The following is a 24,712-nucleotide window of genomic DNA, read 5'->3' on the forward strand; positions in this document are numbered from 1 at the left end:
ACACTGTACTGATATTACAAACTATGAGGAATTACTTTATATAAATTATCATGTTGTGCACGAATGTAAGAATTGGCTTTCTGTGGTGATGTACTTTTTTCTTTCAAGTAGCATATATCCTTAATCGTTTTTGCGATATATTTTAATATAAAACATATACGCTATTGCAGTTTTGTTACAGGATACATTCGTTTATCTCTAATGTAATCACAGTTTTACATATAGACTGCCCCTGTTTTCATTTACGTCCCAAATTCTGGGGCGCTTTGCTTTTCAGATAATGTCCCAAATTCTGGGCCGCTTTGGTTTTTAGATAACGTCCCAAATTCTGGGCCGCCTTGGTTTTTAGATAACGTCCAAAATTCTGGGCCGCCTTGGTTTTTAGATAACATCCCAAATTCTGGGCGCACCCCAAACCACCCCCTAAAAAGGTGTGGTGGTTCACCCAAAAACTCATGTCATGACGAAAAAATTCACTTTGCCAAGCCGTCCTGGCATTTGAACCATGAAAATGGTGACTCCTTGTGCGGGGCCCCATGGGGCCCCAACACAAAAAAAAAATCAAGTTCCTAACCCCCACAGAACCCGAGATACGCCCTGTCAAAAATGTCCAAAAACTACCCTTTTCGGGGTCATATCTCCATGACCCTGGGGCCTAGAAATCGGGTTGAACTTCCTAGGGTCATGTTTGGGGGCCCTCTTTCACAGGGAGCCACCCGTTTTCAAATGCTACATTTTCAACAAATTTTCACATTTTCAGCATGATGGCATGTCAAGGTTGCATTTCCAATAGCTTTTGAGCTCCAGGTTGGCAAAAAAAGTCTAAACTGGTGTCCTTTCTAGCTGGGGACACATCACTTGGAGGGATCGACAGGGGCCCCGAGGTGGACCTCCATACCGATTTTCAAGTCTTGGGGACCCCCGGAACCCGAGATACAGCACCCTGAAAAATGTCTATGGGAAATCCCATTATAAAACACCTTTGGGGCAACGCCCACCATCTGGCGGTGGGGTGGCGTATGAACCCGTGGCCGATGTCTTTCTTTAGCTAAGACTCTTGTGCACGCAAAGAATGTCCTTCTGAGTTTGTTGGCCCAGGGGTCGTGGAGATACGGGTACGATAAGAGACCACCCCCTTCCCTATGGCAAATCCCATTATAAAAACACCATCGGGGTAAGGCTCAGCTAATGGCGGTCGTGGGTCTTACGAACTCGAAGGAACCCATTTTCTTTAGCTAAGATTGTTGTGCATCTAAAAAGAGTACAGAAGCACCAATTTAAGTCCATTCCAAGTGTTTTGTGATCACAGTATCAGCCTGAGTGTATCGGAGCACAGTTTTGCACCAAAAGCGAGGGGAGGTGAAAAAAAGCACTATATACCCTATTCTTTAAGATATCACTTTGCAGTGCAAATTTGAGGAACGCAACCACTTAGCAACTTGCAAATTGGTACTGCAATTTAAAGGCCTGTAGTGTCAGACTGGTAGTCCCTAACTGATTCAAGTGTTTTTGGAATGTTTCCTGCAAAGACTGATTTATAAGAAAAAAAAGAGATTGACAAACAGCATTTTGCTTTATATGCAGAAACGGGCAACTACAAGAGGGTGTCAAACAAGCTGAGAATGTCCCAGGAGGCTACAGAGTACCTCTGAGTATGAATCCAGATGCTCGCAGTACCTGTTCTTAGATGTATGAAACCACTGTATCGCTGTATAACTGTATACCCTATAAATATCACTTTTTATTGTGTATTTGAGGAACACAACCAATTACAAACTTAATTTGAATTGCTGTGCTATCAGAATATCAGTGTATAACTTTGCTGGGTATTGCAGTGTATGCTGGGTATCAAAAGGCCTTCAAACTTTTACAAAAGGCCGTCAAAGTTACAAAAAAATAGGTGTGCTCCTAACCCAATACTTGTCTTTTTAATTCTGTGCACCCAAATACTTGTAGTTAAAAGTTTTAAGAATTAAGCTTACTGTTTGTTGTTCTGTCCTAAACCAGCAGTTTGTCACCCAGATTTATTAAATAAACTGGGGGGGGGGGGCTCATCAGATTATTCTCCATTTTATTGTAACTGAGGTACCATTCAGTTGAGCGAAAATTGTAAAGGGGTACTCGAGCTGAAACCTCCAGATAGAAGGGGTACAGTTTCAAAAAAAGGCTGAAAACCCCTTACCTACAGTATAAATGATCAGGAATAGATAAGGGAAATGCTGACTAATACAATACAATAGGATTTATTTGAAGTTGTTGAAGGGCACTGGTCTCTTAAACCCAGAAGTTCTGATAAACCCCTATGCCTCACTATATATTGATGGACATTACATAAGCAAATGAGATGACCTTTTTTTTGGTATACCATGTTCCTAAATGTTTTCTGAGGAGAGTAAAAAATACATTAACTTTGATTCATGTACTCTTAAATGAATTAACGGTCCAGTTTATGGTAAACTGTGCATGCATGACTTAGAAACTCGGCTGTCAGCTAAGCAGAATATCTCAAAAACTGGCCTGAATTCGAAAATGCAGAATTCGGAACGTTATCTGAAAACCAGAGCAGCCCAGAAATTGGGATGTTATCAAAGCGGCCCAGAATTTGGGACGTTATCTAAAAACCAAAGCGGCCCAGAATTTGGGACGTTATCTAAAAACCAAAGCGGCCCAGAATTTGGGACGTTATCTAAAAACCAAAGCGGCCCAGAATTTGGGATGTTATCTGCAAACCAAATCAGCCCAGAATTTGGGACATTATCTGAAAAGTAAAGCGGCCCAGAATTTGCGACGTAAATGAAAACAGGGGCAGTCTATATGTAAAACTGTGATTACATTAGAGATAAACTAATGTATCCTGTAACAAAACTGCAATAGCGTATATATGTTTTATATTAAAATATATCGCAAAAACGATTATAGATATATGCTAGAAAAAAGTACATCACCACAGAAAGCCAATTCTACTTTCTTGCATAACATGATAATTTATATAAAGTAATTCCTCATAGTTTGTAATATCAGTACAGTGTAATACCACATTATATTTTAACGGTAAGGTTGTGGAAAGCAGATCACTCTAGTCTATCTGATCACAATGTTAAAAATGCCTGCACGCTTTTCCACTCGTGTGACGACATATTCATGTGACAGACATGGACCAATCAAAACGCGAGACTGTTATGCGGTTCCATCCCAAAAACCGGGCCTGTGTCATACCTCCTTTCATTTTATGACCACAGCGCCACAGATATGTTCTTAAAAAATGTGTTACAATAAACGATTTTATATAACATGTTGTGCTTGTATGAGTGAAATTCAAATACTAGAACACAGCGGTGTGTAAATGCACCAGAAAGAATTGAGGTAACAACGTAAGCCACCAAACGCTGTACCGTTCTGTTTTTCTTGTGTGCTCACCGCTGTGTGTTTTTGACAGCCCTTTGAATGAAGAAGCGCGAAACTATTAAGTAGCATACTGTAACGTTAAGTGCGAAACTATTAAGTAGCATACTGTAACGTTAAGTGCGAAACTATTAAGTAGCATACTGTAACGTTAGTCACAATGGCAGAGACAAATGAAGAGGTAGACAATAGGAGGGGGATGGGGCGTCCGGTATTTTCGTATCTCAAAGGTGGCAACCCTAGCTGTGGCAGCTACAGGATCTACTCTTAGGTAGGCTGACAGACTACTCATATCAATATATAAATGATGTTTAATATGATATTTGTTTGGTTATTTGTGTGTTTTAAAGTGTTTCTATTATAAACCTACCGCCACAATGTGTTGACAAGTCAATGGGAAAATTCAAAGTCTCGAAATAAAAGTTATATGCAGTTGGTAAAACTTATGAACAAATTTGTTTTTTTAAAGCTACCATGAGTATAATTTCGGCAGAATGTTAATATATAACAGGCGTCAGTTACGTTCTACCTTTTATTTTAATTATATTAAGTTGTATTTATATGGCTGTGTTTACAAATAAATCGTCTCTGATTCAGTAGTATCTACATATGGAATTCAAGTGAATGGGTATACTGTACTGATACGGAGTCTATGTTATTATCTTTTTTATTTCATAAATACATTCATAGTTATAATTAAGACTAAACTGATAAAACCACAATCGCAAATCCTCAATAGGTGGCAGCGAAGCAGCCAGTGTATTTAAAAGACGTATGGAGGTTTTTTTTTTCACTGATCACAATAGACATGCTTAACCAAGGTGTGCAATGTAACTCGCTTATGTGTAATATACATGCTTAAGATGTGCAATATAACTGGGCTACTATTGATGTGCAATAATGACTATTTATGTGCAAACTATAATGAGTTTATCAAGTGTGCAATATGATGTTTTTGATTCAGCCGGATATAATGTTTGTTGGGCCAGATGGTTAACTATTGAGTGCTATAATATAACTTTGGATGTGATTTATTATGAAATGATTTGTTCTGTATTTGAGCCAACTCTCGAGAAGGTCTATTACCTGCAGAGCACAATAACTGCTCAATTTGTACTGTCTCTCTGGGTTCTGTTCCAGCTTCTTCTCTCCTCTGTCCTGTTTATAATTCCTCGACATAGGATTTGAGTTACTCATGAATCGTGCACATGTTATGTCCTAATAGCGGTTTGCTGACAATTAAATATGGTGAATTGTGTATTTGCCAGGCACCCCTGATAGTCAATCATTACACTATTATCACTTTCTAGTGCTTTACAAAAAATACACATTAAATGATAGTGGCATTAAGATATACAAAAACCAATACATGCTGTAGACTTTATTTTATATTGCAGAATGAAGAATAGGGCACCACATGCTCACGCACGCTCACACACACACGCACACAAACTCAAACAAAGAGTGATCTAGAATTTAGAACAATGTTAGCCTCTTATATGCATTATTTTCAAAGTCTGTATGACTGCATACTATTTAGAATTTTGTGTGCATCCAAATAAAATTTAAATTGCCTACTAACCAATAATTCCAATATGTGGGCCAAAACTGACACAGTTAGCACAGTTGTGATGATAACACTTCATTAATAATAACCAATGTGCTTACATTTCACAATACCTGCTTGGAAGCCGTAAAGTTGCTCACAACTCTAGTTATATTTTATTTTGTCTGTATTTATCCTTTTATTCTTGACTGTGGTCAGGACCACCTGTCTTGAGAAGGCATCTCTTCATAAATAATTAGCAATATTTTATAATAAACATGATTCTCAGTAATGGTATTGTCCCTAGTCATTTTAGAACAACGCTAGCCCGAGTGTCGTTCTCCTCCAATAACAAGGAGGCAGTATTTGAGTGACAGGTCACTTCTTCTGAGTGGGGCAGGTTCATCTTGATTCCTGCTGTCTTTTGAACACAAGTCGACGTTATTTCAAGTTGCACTTTGATGGCTAGAATTGTATTTCTGGGATGGAAATTGAAAATGCACAAAGGATTCACTCAGGGAACCCAACAAGGAGGCAGGTCTCTGAAATGGGAAATGAGAGAATCACAAAACACAGCATGGGAACTTTTACAAGCAAAACACAGCATTAGAACATAATAAAGTTTACAAACGAGAGGAGGCTATTCAGCCCATCTTGCTCGTTTGGTTGTTAGTAGCTTATTGATCCCAGAATCTCATCAAGCAGCTTCTTGAAGGATCCCAGGGTGTCAGCTTCAACAACATTACTGGGGAGCATGGGAACTTTTACAGGCAAAACACAGCATGGGAACTTTTACAAGCAAAACACAGCATGGAACTTTTACAAGCTAAACACAGCATGGAACTTTTACAAGCAAAACACAGCATGGGAACTTTCACAAACAAAACACAGCATGGGAACTTTTACAGGCAAGGTAACTTTGTTAATAACTGAAAACGAATGCATGAACAACACTATGAAGTTTAGACTGTGATACTGGATCTTTTTAAAGAGATTCATCTGTACTTTGGGCTTGAATATTGATTCAGTTCTTTGCCAACCCTGCCTTTATCTCTTTACACAGGTGCTGGGAGATGCATCCCTGATTCAGGTATTTCTCACCACTATAGTTTTGTTGATTTTCAAGTTTTGCATTCTACTCTTAATAATTCTTAATCTATTTTTCTTTCATTTTTTTCTAGTCTGGCAGTACAAGGCATCAGGCACTCTTTAATTCTACTTTGTGTTGCTGAAGTCTGATATTTCTGATTGATTTTTGTTATAACATTTTTCTCTAGTACAGAGGGACAGCACTACATTGACAGTGGACATACCATTATTGTCTCCTCTCTGCTCTACAGTTTATTTAAAGCCATGTTCTCCCCTCTCTCTCTCTGCTTCCCATCTTACTTTCACCCTTCCCCTCTCCCTTTCTATTGCACCCTTCTCATTTTCTGTACTGCCTTATCCTCTTCATCTCTCCTTTTCTCCATCATCACTCCCCTTCTCTATTTCACTGTCCTCCCTCTCCCTCTCTTCTCCTGCCTCTACGTACCCCCTTTCCTTTCCACTCTTCATCTCTCCTTTTCTTCCTCATCTCTCTTCCCCTTCCTTCTCTATTCTACTGTCCTTCCCCTGCCAGTCCTCTCCCCATCTCTCTTCTCCCCCTCTTCATCTCTCCTTTTCTCCATCATGTCTCTTCCCCTGTAACGGTTTCCAAAATTTATAGAATACTCTCAGAAAAGATTCTGGATCGACTTCAATTAGCCAACAAACAAGTGTATTGTACAGAAACATTAATGATGTAGATATAACATTTACAAGTGACCAAAAATAACCCCAAACCAACACCCCACAAATATATACACAGTCCCGAACAGAATAGTCAAGTTGCTGTAGTTCCTCAAATTGAAAAACAAGAAAAAAAACCAAAAATAATCCAAAATCTAAAAATAAAAAGATCTCACCAGGTCTGGGGAAGCTGAGTGTAGAAAATCCTTGGGGTTGCTGTCCATCCAAAACCAAACACAGAACAAACACCCCCCCCCCCCCCCCCGATGACCACCTGAAAATGTGGAAAAACAGGTTTTCCTAATAATTTGGCCACCTGTAGATAGACCTGGAGGCAGAACGGAAAGGTACTGGAGTCCAATGGCTCCTCTTAAAGGGATATTACACATTATTTATTTGTTGCTTTTCTCCTTTTAAAGCTTTCAAACCCACTTGCTGCAGTAGTTTACTACGACAAAAAGATATTGATGGCGTTGTTTGCTACGTGGGAAAGGACCCATCAAATCGACCCCAAGCATCTCCCCAGGTTCCTTTGCAGATGTTGATTGAAGCATTCCAGCAGGTTTCAGGCAGACTGGCTTGAACTGTTGACAGATTATGCAGCTTTTGGTGTATTCCCAGACATCCTTCCGAACTTGCGGCCAGTAAGAATGAATCGGACTTCTCTTTAATGCAGGCAGCAGCTAATCTATCTAATTCAACTGGAGCATGTGATAGCACATCAGGAACGGTGCTGAATTTCCCCTTCCTGTATACAACAGAAAAGTCAAAGTCTTGAAGTCGGATAGTCCACAGAATCAGACGAGAAGTAGGCTTGGGATTGTTGAAAGCCCAAACAAGAGCAGCATGGTCTGTAATAACCTCAAACTTTGTTCCCTCCAGCAGTGGACGCCATTTCTCCACAGCCCAAACAACTGCAAGACATTCCTTCTCTGAAACAGAATAGTTAATCTCAGCAGGATTTAACAATCTGGAAGCGTATGCCAGGTCAAAACTGCTCTCAGGCCAATATGACTGGCATCGGTATGGACACGGAAGAGTTGATTGCAGTCAGGATGCTGTAGAACTGGAGAAAAGAATAAGGCATGTTTTAGATCTTCAAAAGCAGCTTGACACTCGGGAGACCAAATCCACTTAGCTCATTTCTTCTTGGGAGCATTCAGGGGAGCAGATCTTTCTGCGAACCCAGGAATAAATCGATGGTACCATCCGGTCATGCCCAAAAACCTCTGTACCTCCTTTAAGGAGCGAGGAGTAGGAAAGGATTCGATGGCTTCCACCTTCTGGTTGTCCATCTTAATGCCTTCACTGGAAATTACATGCCCAAGGAATTGGATTTTATGTTGTAGTAGATGACACTTCCCCAGATTAAGGTTAAATTTGAGGTCTGCAGTCTTTGAAACACAGCTGCAAGGTCCTGAAGATGTTGTGATTCAGTCTTTGAATAGATGATTATATCATCTATATATACGAAACAGATCTTCCCTTTCAAGCCAGCCAGCACAGCTTCCATAAGCCTGTGAAAGGTCGCTGCTGCGTTTCAGACGAAAGGTCATGACTTTGAATTCATACAAACTAGAGGGTGTTTGTGAACAGGTGGGCTTGAGTGGCATGTGGGTGGTGACGTCACGGACCAGGATGGAGTGCAACAACAAAACGGGCGCATTGGCGCTCAGTATTTTTATTAAATTAAAACAATCAAAAACAAACAGTTAAACAAAACACAGAAAATAAAGGGTGCATTTGCCAAACAAGCACCAAAAAAACAGACACTAACTAATATGTTTTTTCCGTAACAAGTACCTTTTTCTCTGGTCGATAGCATTCGCTCAGTCTCTCCTCTCACCTCCCCCGAGCGCAGAAAGCTGCTGGTTTTTATACAGGTGACCATCTCCCAATTAGCAACAATTAATCAATGAATTAACTCAGGAGGTGGTCACCGTCTGCACGAGGTTTTTAAATAAATAAACAAAATAGAAACGCACGGCTTTTCGGCATCATCTCAAATAATAAATAAGATGGACGGCTTCGTCCACCTGCATAAAAATACAATATAATAATAATAATAATAATAATAATAATAATATTAATAATAATGATGATAATGAAAACATAATAAATACAAAGGGGTGGGCACTTTGCCAAAGTGTTACAAAGGCAGTTTTCTGTATGCTGGGAGGATCCATGCCGACTTGCCAATATCCACTCTTTAGATTGAGAGAAGTGAATACCTGTGCTCCATTCAGAGACTAGTTTTTGCATTTATGCCCCTGTAGTCAACACAAAAACGAGTGTTGCCGTCTCTTTTCTTCGTAAGCACTACAAGTGTGCCCCAGGGAGATTGTGAAGGCTGGATGATGCCTCTGTTCAGCATGTCACGAATGTGTTCCTCGATGAAATTACGTTTTGAAAGAGAGACCCTAAAAATCTTCTGCCGCACAGGGACGTTATCATTGGTAATGATCTTATGTGTCACTATGTTGGTTAACCCCAAGTGACCAGTACATACCCTAGGCCAGTGATGTAACAGGGTACTAAGTTGCTATTTTCCTGACACAGATGTTTCAGCTTTCTCAACCACAGCTTGAATTGTGGCTTCGACCACCGAGGATCTCAGCAAACCTGCTGACTCAGGCATAGACAAATACAGTCCAATGAAAGTGGATGATTTCTCAAGTTTCTGTTCCTGCCATCCCACAGAGTCCTGTAAAAAATGATAAAATCGCGATCCCTGGTCATGCTTCATGCCATACATCCCCTTCTTAAAATCAATCGAAATTCCAGTTCTCTTCAGGAAATCCAGACCTATAATGAGAGAGAATGCCAAGTGTGAATCCCTCATGATGTAGGTCATCAGAGTCCAAAGCTCTTCATGCAGAGAGTACACAAGTTGGACACATCCGACAGCTTTATGACTTTGTCCATCTGCTAGGACAAATGTACACTCCGTACATGGTGCAAGGCTTTCTTGAGGTTTTTGAATGTGTTTCCATAGCGACTCTTGCATCAGGGTATAAGAGCAACCAGTATTCAGCAAAGCCCGGCACTCTACTCTTCTCACTCCTACAGGAACAACATGCTTGATCATGGGGAAGGTGGAGGTAGAGTCAGGTCCTTCAGGCTGCAACGAGCTGATATTACCTCTTCCCAGAGGGGTTTTGCTTCCTCCTGACGTTGGTAACAGAGCTGCTTGTTTTTTCACTCTACTAGATTCATTTTTATTATTGACATTTATTTTGGCCCAATACCCCTTTTGAACAGCCCAGTCATTTTCAATTAACGTTCCAATCCTAACCAGTTCGTCAACAGTGGTCACAGTATCTCTCAAATTGCTTGCCAATTTATTATTTATTATTTATTATTTATTTCTTAGGAGACACACTTATCCAGGGCGAGGTACAATTGTTACAAGATATCACATTATTTTTAAATACAATTACATTACTTTTTACACATTATTTTTACATACAATTACCCATTTATACAGTTGGGTTTTTACTGGAGCAATCTAGGTAAAGGACCTTGCTCAAGGGTACAGCAGCAGTGTAGACAAAAATGATTTCATAAAGGCATGCTTAAATTGAGTCCGTGAGGCTATTGAAGCTTGGCTCAGCCCTCCACCAATCTTTAGCTATCTCCTTCAGAACCGTGTTGAGAGTGCCAAAAAATTCTTCACAGCGTTCAACGTATGACACAGGGTCATCTTCACCAACACCGCTAAAACTAGGAAACTCTAGTTCCACTGGAAGTTTGTGATGGTAATTGGTGCATCTTCCTCTGGGAGGCGCTGTGAACACCCTGTCACACGCAGTTCGCGCTTGGCTTAATGGTCTTGCTTCCTGAAAGCTCACAGTAGGGGCGTTAGGCTTGTTAGGAGTACTTGCTTTGTTGGCCCTGCCATTAAATCTGGCTTCTATTTGCTGGTCATGGTGTTGTAAACAATCAACTATAGACTGTTGTAATTTTTGAAAAGCCAAATTAAATTCTTGCTCCAATCTTGTACATTTCCGATCCACATAATATCTAAGCAAATTATCTTGTCTGATAGAACTAATATTTAGGGCTTTTACTTGAGTCTCAACACTACCTAATCGAGAATGAAGTTGATCATAGATATCACGAATACTGGGTAAATTAAGCATGCTTTCAGCTTCAGTAGGGGGAGAAGGCAGATCTGGTTCAAGGTCATTATTAATTTCAGGCTCAGGGTCAGTAATATACAAATCATCCAAGCTAGTCACAAGATCACATACCTGATCTCTACGAATAACAAATTGATCAGCTGTGAAATCTAATGGCAATTGAAAGGACTGAAGTTCAAGGGTATCTGGCTCTTCCAGTAGCCATATCTGAACAACACACCTGTTATATTGAATACTTGCATCAACTGGGTCCCTGTACGGGCCACCAAATTCTGTAACAGTTTCCCAAAATTTATGGAATTCTGTCAGAAAAGAAATAGATTCTGGACATTAACGATGTAGATATAACATTTACAAGTGACCAAAAATAACCCCAAACCAACACCCCACAAATATACACACAGTCCCGAACAGAATAGTCAAATTGCTGTAGCTCCTCAAATTGAAAAACAAGAAAAAACAATAAAAAACAAAAATAATCCAAAATCTTGAAAAAAAAGATTGGTTAGATCTCACCAGGTCTGGGGAAGCTGTTAGTGTAGAAAATTCTTGGGGTTGCTGGCCATCCAAAACAAACCCAGGAAAACTCCAACAAAAAACAACAAAAGTATTCGTAATCCAACAGAAAAAGGAGGAGGATTGTCAGCAAACTATTCTTTAAAACGTGTTTTTAGTACTTTTAATACTTTCTTTTTCTGAAAAGGACCTTATAAACTTTTATTTAGTAGATGAATTTGGTTAAAATCAGAGAAGCCAGAAACCTAACTTTGTTACCAAACACAGAACAAACACACCCCCTCCCCGATCACCACCTGACCTTAATAAAGGAAAAAAATGTGAAAAAACAGGTTTTCCTAATAATTTGGCCACCTGTAGATAGACCTGGAGGCAGAACGGAAAGGTAGTGGAGCCCAATGGCTCCTCTTAAAGAGATATTACACTTTATTTATTTATTTGTTGCTTTTCTCATTTAACGCTTTCAATTTAATGTAACAGTGTTACACCCCTTCCTTCTCTATTTCACTGTCCTCCCTCTCTGTCTCTTCTCCTGCCTCTCATCTCCCCCTCTTCATCTCTCCTTTTCTCCTTCATCTCTCTTCCCCTTCCTTATCTATTTCACCATCCTCCTTGCCTCTTCCCCTACCTCTCTCTTAAAGATGCTCATGTAGTTCATTAGAAGTAGTTTGAGATTCAAGCCCCAAGTCTTTTGTTTTACTCTGTCTGTCTCTCTAAACACATCAACATTGTCATTTAAGAATAGGGGTTAGTCTGTGGTTTAGCTAAATAACGGTTCAGATTACATTTAAATCTATTCTGGAAATCCCTCTTTCTCCCTCCCTCTCTCTCCCTTTTCCTTCTATCCTTCTCTTTTCCCCACTCATCTTAACATGGGTGCTTCTCCCAGGTGGCAGGTATGTACTAGATATAGAACTAGTATCTTAACCTGGAGCCTGTGTGTCTCCCCCCACTCTTTCCTCACCCTCCCCCTCTCTCTCTCTTCATACCCTTCTCTCTCTGTCTCGCATCCCTTTAATCTTTCTCTCTTCCTCCCTCCCAGGTGAAGGTATACACTATATGTTCTCTTCCTCTTTACCCCCCACCCCACTCCCTGAACCTCCTCTATACAGGTATATACTAGAAATGATATCAAATTGTGATGAAACTTGGTACGGACATTCTTTAATGCAAATTATTAGGAGTTCAGACTGGAGTCTGTGTGTAGATACATATGCATCTCCCCTTCTTCTCCCCAATAGCAGCTATTCTGTCCAGACTGTGGATGTACAGCAGGTCATGGTGATCTCTAGATATATTTCTTTATTTCCACTCGTGTTTGTTCTTCTTACTATTATTCCCTTTTTCCGTGACTCTGGACCCTGATACAGCACAGCACTGACTCTCCCTCTTCCCCTCTTTCTCTTTCCACTCCCCCTCTCTCTTTTTATAATAATAATAATAATAATAATAATCTCTCCTCTCTGCTCCACAGTTTATGTGGCTCTGGACCCTGATACAGCACACCGCCGGCTCATCCTGTCTGCGGAGGGGAAACGAGTGAGATGGGGAGAGACACATCAGGTACTGGTTCACTTTACTACTTGTTTGCTAGAGGCTGATATGCTTGTTGATTTATTATTCATTTCTATAACTCCTATCTGGTTATGTATTTAATGGTCGCTGACCACTGGAAATAAACAGATACCGACTTCACTATTTAATTATATGTAAATGTTTGTTTTTTTGTTTCTTAATTAACTTTGCTTTTGTAATGGGATGGAAATTACAAAAATGATAAAATCATAATGTTTCAAAACTAGGAACAAACAAATACGATTTATTTTGGCGTTAAAAGCGTTCTATTCTTTCCTTTTCAAATGGAAATTACATGCTGCACATTGACTTAGACATAACGTACGTCACGTATTGCCAATTTTGCTAAAAATGATTAATTCTGAGTTTCCATTATTTCATGTGACACTCATGTTCAGGTAATAGTTCATTAATTCATTATGGTCAGTTAAAGTTCACTACAATGCCAAAAGAAGGCTGGCAGACAGCAGCCGAGAGGAGTATTCAAAGTTCATGGTTTTATTTTTGCTGAGATGGATGCAGAATGAATCTAGGTACTTCTATTAACTGTAGTGTTTGCCCTAAAGTCAAAGGGAATGTGTCTCTTTTTAAAAACAACTATTTACTTTGCCAATGAACTAGAGAGTGTGAAAATGTTTCCACACACCCGATGGTCCCAGTCCCTGATACTGAAATGGCCGTGCAGTAGTGATTACATTAACACTATGTAACACAATTTTTGTTCTTGGGTAGTAAGTGTTATTTCCTAATTGCTTATGCCTCAAAAGTATAGAAAATGGCTATTATTCCCCACAAACTCTGCTTTTGTGACCAGGACAGTGATATTTTGAAATTTACCTATTTCCAATGAGAAAACAGGCGAATTTGTGTCTTTTCGTTCACATAAAGTCAGAAAAAAACAACATATGAATCCAAATTAACATGTATTTATACTAAAGTAATACAAAAATGACTACAAAAGATTTAGAAGTGAGTAGTTTTTCGAGATTTACGATTATACTGTAAATCACTTTCACGAATCAGCCCCCAAATGTAGTCTCCTATCATGTTCTCGTTATACTGTCCTTGGTAGCGGCGTTCAAAGTCCAGTATATCCTGGTGGAAGCGCTCGCCTTGCTCCTCCGAGTACGCTCCCATGTTCTCCTTGAATTTATCAAGATGAGCATCAAGGATATGGACTTTGAGGGACATCCTACAGCCCATAGTTCTTCACCAGAGTCTCAACCAGCTCCACGTAGTTTTCGGCCTTGTGATTGCCCAGGAAGCCCTGAACCACTGCGACAAAGCTGTTCCAAGCCACTTTCTCCTTACTAGTGAGCTTCTTGGGGAATTCATTGCACTCCAGGATCTTCTTTATCTGTGGTCCGACGAAGACACCGGCTTTGACCTTTGCCTCAGACAGCTTAGGGAAGAAGTCTTGAAGGTACTTGAAGGCTGCCGACTCCTTATCTAGAGCTCTGACAAATTGTTTCATAAGGCCCAATTTGATGTGCAGTGGTGGCATCAGCACCTTCCGGGGGTCCACCAGTGGCTCCCACTTGACGTTGTTCTTCCCCACAGAGAACTCGGTCCGCTTGGAAGGGTCCACCATGCAGAAGTAGCAGTTGCTTGAGTGGTCAGTGGGTTCCCGCCAAATTCTTGGGATAGCGAACTTCATGGCTCTCTTTTCCCCTCTGTACCATCCTACAAAAATACATTTTTTTCACCCATGACTAATGTGTAAGAGATTCTCGCAACATTTTTCATATATTATATATTTTTTCAATAACATTGAAAATTGTAAAACATTTTAAAATTAAAAACTTTTACAATTAAAAAAATTAACACATTTTATAACATAAAATTCCGAGCAACAATTGTCCATCTTACCTTCCAGAGTTTTTTTGCAGTGCTCGCAGGTGAAATGAGGTGCCCAGGGTTTGTCTTGATCCCCGACAGGCATGCCGAAATATGCCTTGTAGGCCTCACACATCTTAGCAGATGCTTCCACGGAGTACTTTTTTGCTCTTGTCTTGATAAATTGGCTGCAGACATAGCAAAATGCGTCTGCCGGATGCTTGCAGCCTCTTGATGCCATCTCAGAAAAATGCAGATATGTATCCACTTGGGCAGCTGGAACTAAACTGAACTGGTGGGCTTAAGGCCCCTGTATTTATACTACTATTTATATTAATGGAAAGTTCTAGAAAGTTCTAGAAGTTACTCCAAGTTTACTCAGCACTGAATCTGTCTGGAATGTTCTGGAAAATAGGTACATTTCAAAATATCACTGTCCTGGTCACAAAAGCAAAGTTTGTGGGGAATAATAGCCATTTTCTATACTTTTGTGGCATAAGCAATTAGGAAATAACACTTACTACCCAGGAACCAAAAAAAAAAAAAATCTGTTACACAGTGTTACCATTACCAGTGACCTAAATAACCTAAATATTGCACTGATAAATTCTGGTCAGTGTAACTGTAGCGTGAGAGTCAGGGCTGTGCGCTTCAGGGGCCCTTCCCCCCCTTCTCTTCTCACCTCCCCCTTACTCTTCTCTCCCTCCTTCTTCATCCCCTGCCCTCTCACTGTCCTCTCAAAATCTTTATCCATGTTCCCGCTCTCTCCTCTCCTCCCTCTCTTTCACCCCATATCCTTCCATCCCCTTCCTTTTCTCTCTCTTCCTGTAACCCTCTCTCCCCCTCCTCAATGTCTCCCATCCACCGCCCCAATTTTCCCTCTCTCTCCTCCTTCCCCCTGCCTCTCCCCTCTGAGAGTATTGTCAGTGGGGATGCATATCCCAGGTGACATGCACAGTATACACTACAGGTCCATTCTCCCCCTGCCCCTCCCCTCTGATTGTATTGTCAGTGAGGATGCATATCCCAGATGACATTTTTTTATTTTTTTATTTTTTGTAGTCAGCATTCTTGTACATACTCTTTATTTATATATATATATGCTCTGAGCATGCTCTTATACTCAGGGGAGATGTTCAAGGAGGACAGAGATGTTTTAAACTCCTGTAGTGATTTTGTTCGTGCACTGGGCGGGCTATATGTCCAGACAACTTTTTAATATTCAAGAAAATCACACAGACTCATTTAATTTGATGTTTTAACGAATCAGGGCAGTAATAGTGCTCTTTTCAGTTTATTAAATGCTTATGTTAAAAAGTGGATTGGTTGGTTGCGCAGAGCACCATAAATCCCAAATAAAAAGCAGCCCAGGCGATCTGGTACCTTTACAGGTTTAACAGCATTAATACTTCAATACAGTAATACAAATATGGTTAATTATATGCTTAGCCCTTAGGCTATGCATGCATAAAGCTAAAAATGCCCACCGCTAAATCCTAGAACATTCAATATATATCCCTCTCTTAAGACTAAAAGATAATTTCTATACCTTATAGCAATGCATCAATACAAAAGAGATATTACATTCAAATATATGCTTACCTTCCAGTATATGGAAGTGTAATGTAAGATATATGAAAAATAAGAACTGTCTTCAAAAGGCAGAGACTTGTGAATACAACCAAACAGCAATCAGTTTTTCAGAGATCTTCAGAGCATGGACCACACAACTTGTAGTTAGCAAGTTGCGTGATACTTGACTGGGGTTTTACTTTGGTTTTTATAGGATTTTCCCTGCATTGAATACATCAGGAGTCCCAATTAACCCTTTGCGGTCCATTTATTAATCGCGCGTCAGGCACGCCAGGTCTAATTTATTTTCACACGCGCAGTTAATTTTATACGCGCTGTTTAAAAGTATTTTTTTTCACAGTCAAACGGGTTTAAATGGCCCTGCATATCAACAAAGCACACACTAGGCATCTCCAGCCCCGCCCCAGCCTTTTGTTTGCTATAGCTTTCAGCTATGTAAGAAATAAATAATAATAATAATAATAATAGTTGTACATACCGATCGATCATCTCCAGATCACTCGTTTTATCACCAAACTCCTCAATAATGCGATCCAAGTCATTATTTTATTACTATAACATCTGAAAAAAGCTCTGCAAATGTCCATGATAGTCTCAGTGCGCTGACGCACTTAGCAAGCTTGTTTACTATGGACGCCCATTATCTGATACCTGATACCATGTATGACTATTCATGAGATACGCCTTTTTTTTTTTTCCCCCCGCCTTGTCTCGGCTCCTGTCGCTACCACTCGGCAATTGAATGGTTTTCTCGGCTTTTTCCGGAGAAAAAACGACTAAACTCCCGTTTATTGCGTTGCTATAATGATGTCGGACCCAGTCCGACAAAGGACCTGTGAGGAATAATTGCAATGTCGGACCCAGTCCAACAATGGACCGCAAAGGGTTAAATCTGATCATCAATCTGCCTTGACAGTTCCTATCTTTGAGTTAATGATATTTTCTAGAAGGATCTGGTCAACTCTGTTTTCATAATTAACTGAATGTGAGCTCATGGTTCACTATCTTCCACCCCACCTTTCCCTAAAAATGAGGTGAACTGGAGTTCACAGGGTCCTTGCTATCAAATACAATACAAGTATATGTGTATATGTGGGAGATGTTTTTAATGTGTAACACCTGGGTCAAAAAAAAATATGTCCCTCTTAGCCACATATTATGTTTCCTTTTCAGTGTTTTGTCAATGGATCAGTTTAACTTTATATACAAATCTGTGTTAACAAAGTATTTGACAAAGATATAATAAAACATGTTAAATATAATAGCCTTGTATAAACTGGTACCATGCTTGGACCAAGCTTGACCTCTCTCTCTCGGTTTCTAAAAATTCGCCTGCACAACAGGATTCAGACACCCTGTTTACTTGCCAAGGCTAGTGTTTTAATTAATATGAAACTCCACTGTCAGCACTTTAACAAATTAACCGCATGAAGTCATTTTTTGGCTGATTCAAGAGACACCTGGACTGGTATCTTTTCAGATAATACCAAAAAACGCTTATATCCTAATTTTATAACTCAGCTCTTATTATTTTCTTATAATATAATGAGATACATACTCCTGTCTTTCTTAGAGTACCTTCTGTTGGTTATCATTCAAGGTTGGCAAATCCCGCTTTTAAGAACCAACACCGAATCCTGCTTTGAGGTGCCAAAGACTAAGCTTTATTTTTTGAAGGTCTAATGCCATTTGTCTCAGACACACATTACATTTTTTCACTTTTAAATTCTTCCGTTTCCCTGTAAATAAATACCTTTGTTTCTTACTGCAGTAAAACCTTTATATAAACTAAACATGTATATTATTTGGTTTAATTGATATAGTAATGTCTAAAATACTTTGTTTAGTTGGAGAAACTGAACTAATTCTTAAATCAATTAATTGTAACGATCACTCTGCACAACTGAAAAGCAGTTGCACTGTCCTCCCTAAGGAGATACTACTGGCCCTATTCCTATAACTAAATAAGTCAGCAAGAGTGATAGACAGCAAAAGCAGGGACGTCAGAGGTGTCAATTTCACGAACAATCGGTTTATTATTGTGAACAATAATGTCAACAAATGAAAAAATGAACAAATGAATGAAATGAATAATAAGAAAGGAATTCAAATAATTGCAGGTAACAGGTAAAAGGGCAGCAGGTAAAAGGGCAGCAGTGTGGAGTAGTGGTTAGGGCTCTGGACTCTTGACCAGAGGGTTGTGGGTTCAATCCCCAGTGGGGGACACTGCTGTTGTACCCTTGAGCAAGGTACTTTACCTAGATTGCTCCAGTAAAAACCCAACTGTATAAATGGGTAATTGTATGTAAAAATAATGTGTTATCTGTATAATGTGAAATAATGTATAATGTGATATCTTGTAACAATTGTAAGTCGCCCTGGATAAGGGCGTCTGCTAAGAAATAAATAATAATAATAATAACAACAGGTAAGAATAAAGCTGGTACAGATACGTATGCAAGAACAAACAGAAGGCTAAACAGTATCACCAAATAGAAATGAATGTAGTGTCTGGAGGGTCTCCAATAAACCCACACTCACAAACACAACACACACAGATAAAGACCAAGGATAAATAAATAGATACAGATGAAAAACAGTGACTTGTGGAAACAATTACATTTAACAGTCTCTATGGCAATGGTGGGAAAATGACAGGTAGGCCCAACAAGTCCAGTAATAGCAGGGTAATTGAAATCCATACAAAGTAACAAAATAACAAAAAATACAGGAAACAAAGTATCAAATTAAAGTAGAAAAAATCCAAACAAAAAAGAAATGATCTCACCCACAAATAAGGAAGTCCAGCAAAGTGTCCCGAAATGATGGTGATTGTAGAAGGTTGAAAACATTGAGTACGTTGAAAATGTTGAGACTGCCCTGTAGTGTTGAGTTGAATGGTGAACAGTTGTTTGGAAAAAATGGAGACTGTCACACATAAAACAACAAACACTAAACAGACCTAGAAAAACAGCTAAACTTAAACAAGTAACAATGAAAACAAAAAGAGCAGTTTAGACAAAGCGCAGCAACAAAAGAAAATGAACTGATGCACTGGAATTATCTAAGGATGGTAATGGATTCACTGAAATTTAAGTAGAGAAAATGCTGTAGTTTAATGGATTCCTCTGAGAAAGGGAGTCTTCCTCAGGCCTGATTAGCCAGCTTTAATACAAGTGATGGCTACTAAGGAGCTCTGAGATTGGAGGGGTGGAAATCTGAATGAGCCAATGGGGAGAGAGGATGAACAGAGGGAGGTTGCAAGGAACTATGGGAAATGAAGTTTTAACCTGGCCGGGCTGACCCTAATTAAAGGGACAGGTGGGTGAGACTTACACCCACATTATGTAGCATGGGGATTGCTACAAAATGAACATTATCGCAAATGTGTCAACAATATGGTTGCAACATTGTCAGTTCCATGCTTCTGTTATAATAAACTTTTATTGTGTTCTTTCAACAGTTTATCTTTAAATGGCATTATAAGATGTATTTCTAATTAAGTTACTTCAGTATAACAGTTGCTCCTACAAATTGTACTATTTTACTCCATTGATAAATCTTTCAAGATTTTAATGGAAGGGCCAGTTATTTATATATAAATACAGATCTATATCTTAATATACCAGAATGCCATAGTGCTACAGTGACTGAACTAAGTCTGACCTTCTTCACTGTTCATACAAAATCCAGTCAAAGCAGGTTTTAAGACAACCTCTGCTTTTTGCCAACTTTAGGGTTGATTTAATATGAAACACTATCGTAAGCATTTTTCAATACTCATTATTTCAAACCAATATCTAACTTAATGAATTAACTCATCCTACACTTTCCGTTCACATCTCTTCCTGCCAGGTTCTAAATAATTTCTGTTATATATAGAAAATTATTATTGTAAGATTAAAGAAAAGGGCTTGTAACCAGGAGGTCCCCGGTTCAAATCCCACCTCAGCCACTGACTCACTGTGTGACCCTGAGCAAGTCACTTAACCTCCTTGTGCTCTGTCTTTCGGGTGAGACGTAATTGTAAGTGACTCTGCAGCTGATGCATAGTTCACACACTCTAGTCTCTGTAAGTCGCCTTGGATAAAGGCGTCTGCTAAATAAACAAATAAATAATAAACTTCTATCTTCTGTTATTCAAAAGGTATTTCCGTTCGTTAATATTAACGAGATTGCTCATTATAGAGATGATCTTGGCTTTTAAATCGCTGACCATCAAAAATCCCCTCTTCATCGGCCAAAACCAATGAGTCATCTTCAACACTGCCTTTACTACAAGCATGTGAGAACAAGGTTACAACATTAGCTGTATTCCTTCAGCAAGTTTACTGTTAGAGTTACAGTTTATACTTTAAATGATTTTATAACATGTAGTTGTAATTCAGATACGTCAATATAGCAATCTCTTATAAACTACAATTCTGTTTTACTTCATTGATATACACAGAAGGCAAGAGGCTAATTTTTTATTATTAATATTAATATTAATTGAATATTTAAACTTGGGACTGCTCATTCATTTACTTATGTTATTATATTAGGTTTCTTATTTATTTAAATACTTTTGCTTTTTCTTACTATAATCAAACCTAGTTCGATTGCTTCTGGCATATTAACTGTGTTCCGTAGATTCTACCATTCTGCTCTCGCTGGATCAGAATGTTTTGAGACTCTGAGTCTAATTAAAAAAGATGCTTTTGCCTGATAAGAGAGGTTTGGAACTTTCAGCAGGTCAGTCTGACCTTCAATGCAATGATCTTCTCACAGGCCTTACACAGATCTGCTAATAATATTTTCTAATGTTTGTATATTCTCTAAAACACATTACAGTCATTACAATATTTGTTGCAGTTTCACAAATGTTCAATTTGTATCCCAAAGATCAGCCTGCTTCCAGTAGCTGTGACAGTCTTGGGTCAGTTTCTGCTCTCAGTGAGTCAGTTTCTGTTCCAGATGTGGGTGACAGTCTTTAAAAGCTTGATACCTGCAAAAACTTCAGTCTTGTTAGCTGGGCTCCCATCTCTACATTCTTAATCCCATCGTCAGTGGGCAAACACATTTTAACTGAATCTGGGTCCATCAAAGAACCGCACACCCTTGCAACCAAGGCCTTCCATGCAAAAGGATCTAATGACTTATAGCACAAAAGGGACATGCTAGAACCGTTTGTGACAGTGTGTACAATCCTCCCTATCTAACTGTAATATAGCTTTAAATCCTGTGTGTACAATCCTCCCTATCTAACTGTAATATAGCTTTAAATCCTGTGAGTGTACAATCCTCCCTATCTAACTGTAATATAGCTTTAAATCCTGTGAGTGTGCAATCCTCCCTATCTAACTGTAATATAGCTTTAAATCCTGTGAGTGTGCAATCCTCCCTATCTAACTGTAATATAGCTTTAAATCCTGTGAGTGTGCAATCCTCCCTATCTAACTGTAATATGTGTTGCCCGAGAACTTTTGCGATGGGCTCATGAGCACTTGCTTTCAGTAAGAGCAGCTCACCTGCCAGGGGTTAGGAACTGGATGGCATACCTCCTCACCTGAAGGTGCCTCACAGTTCAGAATGGTGACTCCACCCAGAGGTTGTGAACCTCATATGGGAGAGGTTCGGGTGCCCAGAGATTGAACTCTTTGTGATCCAGTCCACCCATTGTCCCCACTGGTATTCCCTAGTGGAGCGCGGTCACCCGCTCGGCATGGACACAGATGGCCCAGGACTCCGCTCTATGCTTTCCCACCATTGCCACTGCTTCCACTGTTGAGGAACAATAGATTAACAGGTTATGGATTGAAAACAATAATATTTCTGTTGGTAAATAAACTAAAATTAGCAATACAATGATACTTATAAAAAGATATTAAAAATGAAAAACGAGTATTTCATTTTTATTTATTAAAGTCTAAAACATATAAATCTGTAGTGTATAGCAGACATACACACATTGTATACATTTGATAACCTTACCTTTTTTAGCTTGAGGCGTCTTCGACAAAGTGTCTTTCTCGTGAATTGCAAATTCCCTCCGAGAAGTTTTTCTCTCCTCATTTCAGAATATGTGTGTTGCTGCTTTTCATTTGCATTCAGTAACAAATGAAAAATTAAAACAAACATGACAACAACAACAATCTCCGGATCCGCCATTCTCGCTACTCTGTTCAGTTATTTGAGATTAATTCTGTTCTTGGGGCATGTGAACGTGTGGGTTGCAGTGCGTAGTGAAAGGGTGATGCAGGTGCTCCAGACAAGGACAAACACAAAGTTCACGGTTCAAGTTCCTTTTATTTCTTGACCAACGTTTTAAATAATAAAGCTGGCTCTGCCCAGCAATGGGTATTGCCAGCACCAAAACCGGGCTCAAAAATTACAGCTTGCTTTACCAAGCAATGGGTATTGCCATGTGACAAAGAGAGAGTGAATTCTTGTTTTAGATCTCCCTTCCGACCGGTTACGGTGCTGGGGAGGAGGAGCAGACATCCCCTGGAGAGGTGGAAGCCGGCCATCTTGGAAGGGGGGCGGGTCCACGGTGCGCAACGTCACCAACCCAGACGGGGAGCGCTGTGGCAATCGCGCATTGGTCAACGGCGGTTGCCCGCGCTGCCCAATGGGAGCGGGACGGAGCGTACAAAAGGGGGCGTGGCCCGGAGTTCTGTTCCTTCTGGCAAGGTACTGCGTGAGAGACGGCGAGAGAGAGAGAGAGAGAGAGAGAGAGAGAGAGAGAGAGAGAGAGAGAAAGGAAGTAAACGGACGGAGTACAAATAACGAGGGGAAGGGAAATAAGAAGGAAGGTTGTGTGGCACAGAGGTTCCCTGTTAACCCCTTGTTTTATTGCACCCATTAGAGCACTAACGGGACGCTCCGGAGCGAGACGGGAGGAGCGCAAACCCGGAAGTGCTGCACTGGTTCCGCCTTGTGTACCTGGGGGAAAGGAGGAAGGACGGACTGTTGTTTTGTTTTGGTTTATTGACATTCTTCGTTGTTTTTGGTTTTTCCAATTTCCCCCTGTTTGTTTTGCTTTGTGGTTGCCGGGTTACACATCGTTGTGTATCCCGGTTCCATTATTTTTCTGTTGTGGCACAATAAAGCCACGGATTATTATAACTAAAAGCCGGGACTGGTCTCTTTTATTCTTCCCACCACCCACTCAGCCATTCCTGTCACACGTGGTGTCAGAAGTGGGACGGACCCCACCACTTTATCCACGATTCTTGAGGCGTTGGACAGCCGGAGGGAGGCTGAGGAACGGAGGAGGGAGGAGCGGTACACAGCCCTCATCGAAAGGGTCGGGATGGGGATGACGTCGGCGGCAACCGGCCCCGTGATGGTGGCCCCGAAGGCCCGGGCTCAGAAGATGACGGCGGAGGATGACCCCGAAGCCTACCTCGTAGCCTTCGAACGGCTGGCTACCACCGCAGCATGGCCCCGGGAGTACTGGGCAAGCCAACTTGGCCCCTGCTTGATGGGAGAAGTGCAAGCAGCATACCGGGCCATGACTGATGAAGACGCCAGCCAGTACGAGTTAGTGAAGCAGGCTATCCTCCGCCGCCTTAATATCACGGGGGAGACCCACCGAGTCCGCTTCCGGGAGTTCCAGCGACCAGCAAACACCCGGCCCAGGGTGGTGGCCCAACGATTGTGCGACCACATGGCGCAATGGCTGAACCCCAGCCAGAAAACTGGGATCCAGATGGGGGAAGCCATTGTAATGGAACAATTTTGCCATGTGGCTGGGGCGGAGACGCAAGCGTGGATACGCTGGCACAATCCCACCACTCTGGAACAGGCCGTGGCCCTGGCAGAGAATTTTGAGGACTCCCTCGTGTCCGCCCGCTCCACGTTGCTGGACTGCACCCCTCCCTCCTCTACCAAAGGACCACCACCGAACTTCGCTCCCGGACCACGACCCAGCAAATCACCAGTCCCGTCGGGTCATCCAGCCCCCTTACCGTGGAGGCAGAGGTTGGCCCCCAGCTGGGGTAGAATGGCTCCCCCTGCCCCGCTGACATACCAACAGCGGGACAGATACGTACCATCCTCACCCTCTGCCCCTCCAATCTGTTTCAGGTGCCAGCAGTCGGGACATATCGCGAGATACTGCCCGGCCGCTATGGAATGCGATGTGGCTGCGTGTCACCTGGCGTCTGAGACAGGTAAGAAATGGGGAAATGGTCGGGAGGGCCCGTGTATTGTTGATGTGGCGCTGGGGAATGTGAGTACCCACGCATTAGTGGACACAGGGTGTGAGCAAACTCTGATTCGAACAGCTCTCCTTGGCGGTATGTCGTGGCAGCCACAAGGCCAGGTGGCGATCTCCTGTATCCATGGG

General features: G+C 40.8%; 1 long non-coding RNA gene across 1 annotated transcript; it reads left to right on the forward strand.

Annotated features, from left to right (window-relative positions):
• The first annotated feature begins 3,626 nt into the window (after nucleotides 1–3,626).
• Nucleotides 3,627–12,929, forward strand: LOC131697667 (uncharacterized). The gene is made up of 3 exons (XR_009307434.1): nucleotides 3,627–3,673; nucleotides 6,012–6,038; nucleotides 12,851–12,929. It is a non-coding gene; the product is annotated as an uncharacterized LOC131697667 (long non-coding RNA).
• The last annotated feature ends 11,783 nt before the right edge of the window (nucleotides 12,930–24,712 follow it).

This window comes from Acipenser ruthenus, chromosome 16 (genome assembly GCF_902713425.1).
Source record: "Acipenser ruthenus chromosome 16, fAciRut3.2 maternal haplotype, whole genome shotgun sequence".
Classification (NCBI taxonomy): domain Eukaryota; kingdom Metazoa; phylum Chordata; class Actinopteri; order Acipenseriformes; family Acipenseridae; genus Acipenser; species Acipenser ruthenus.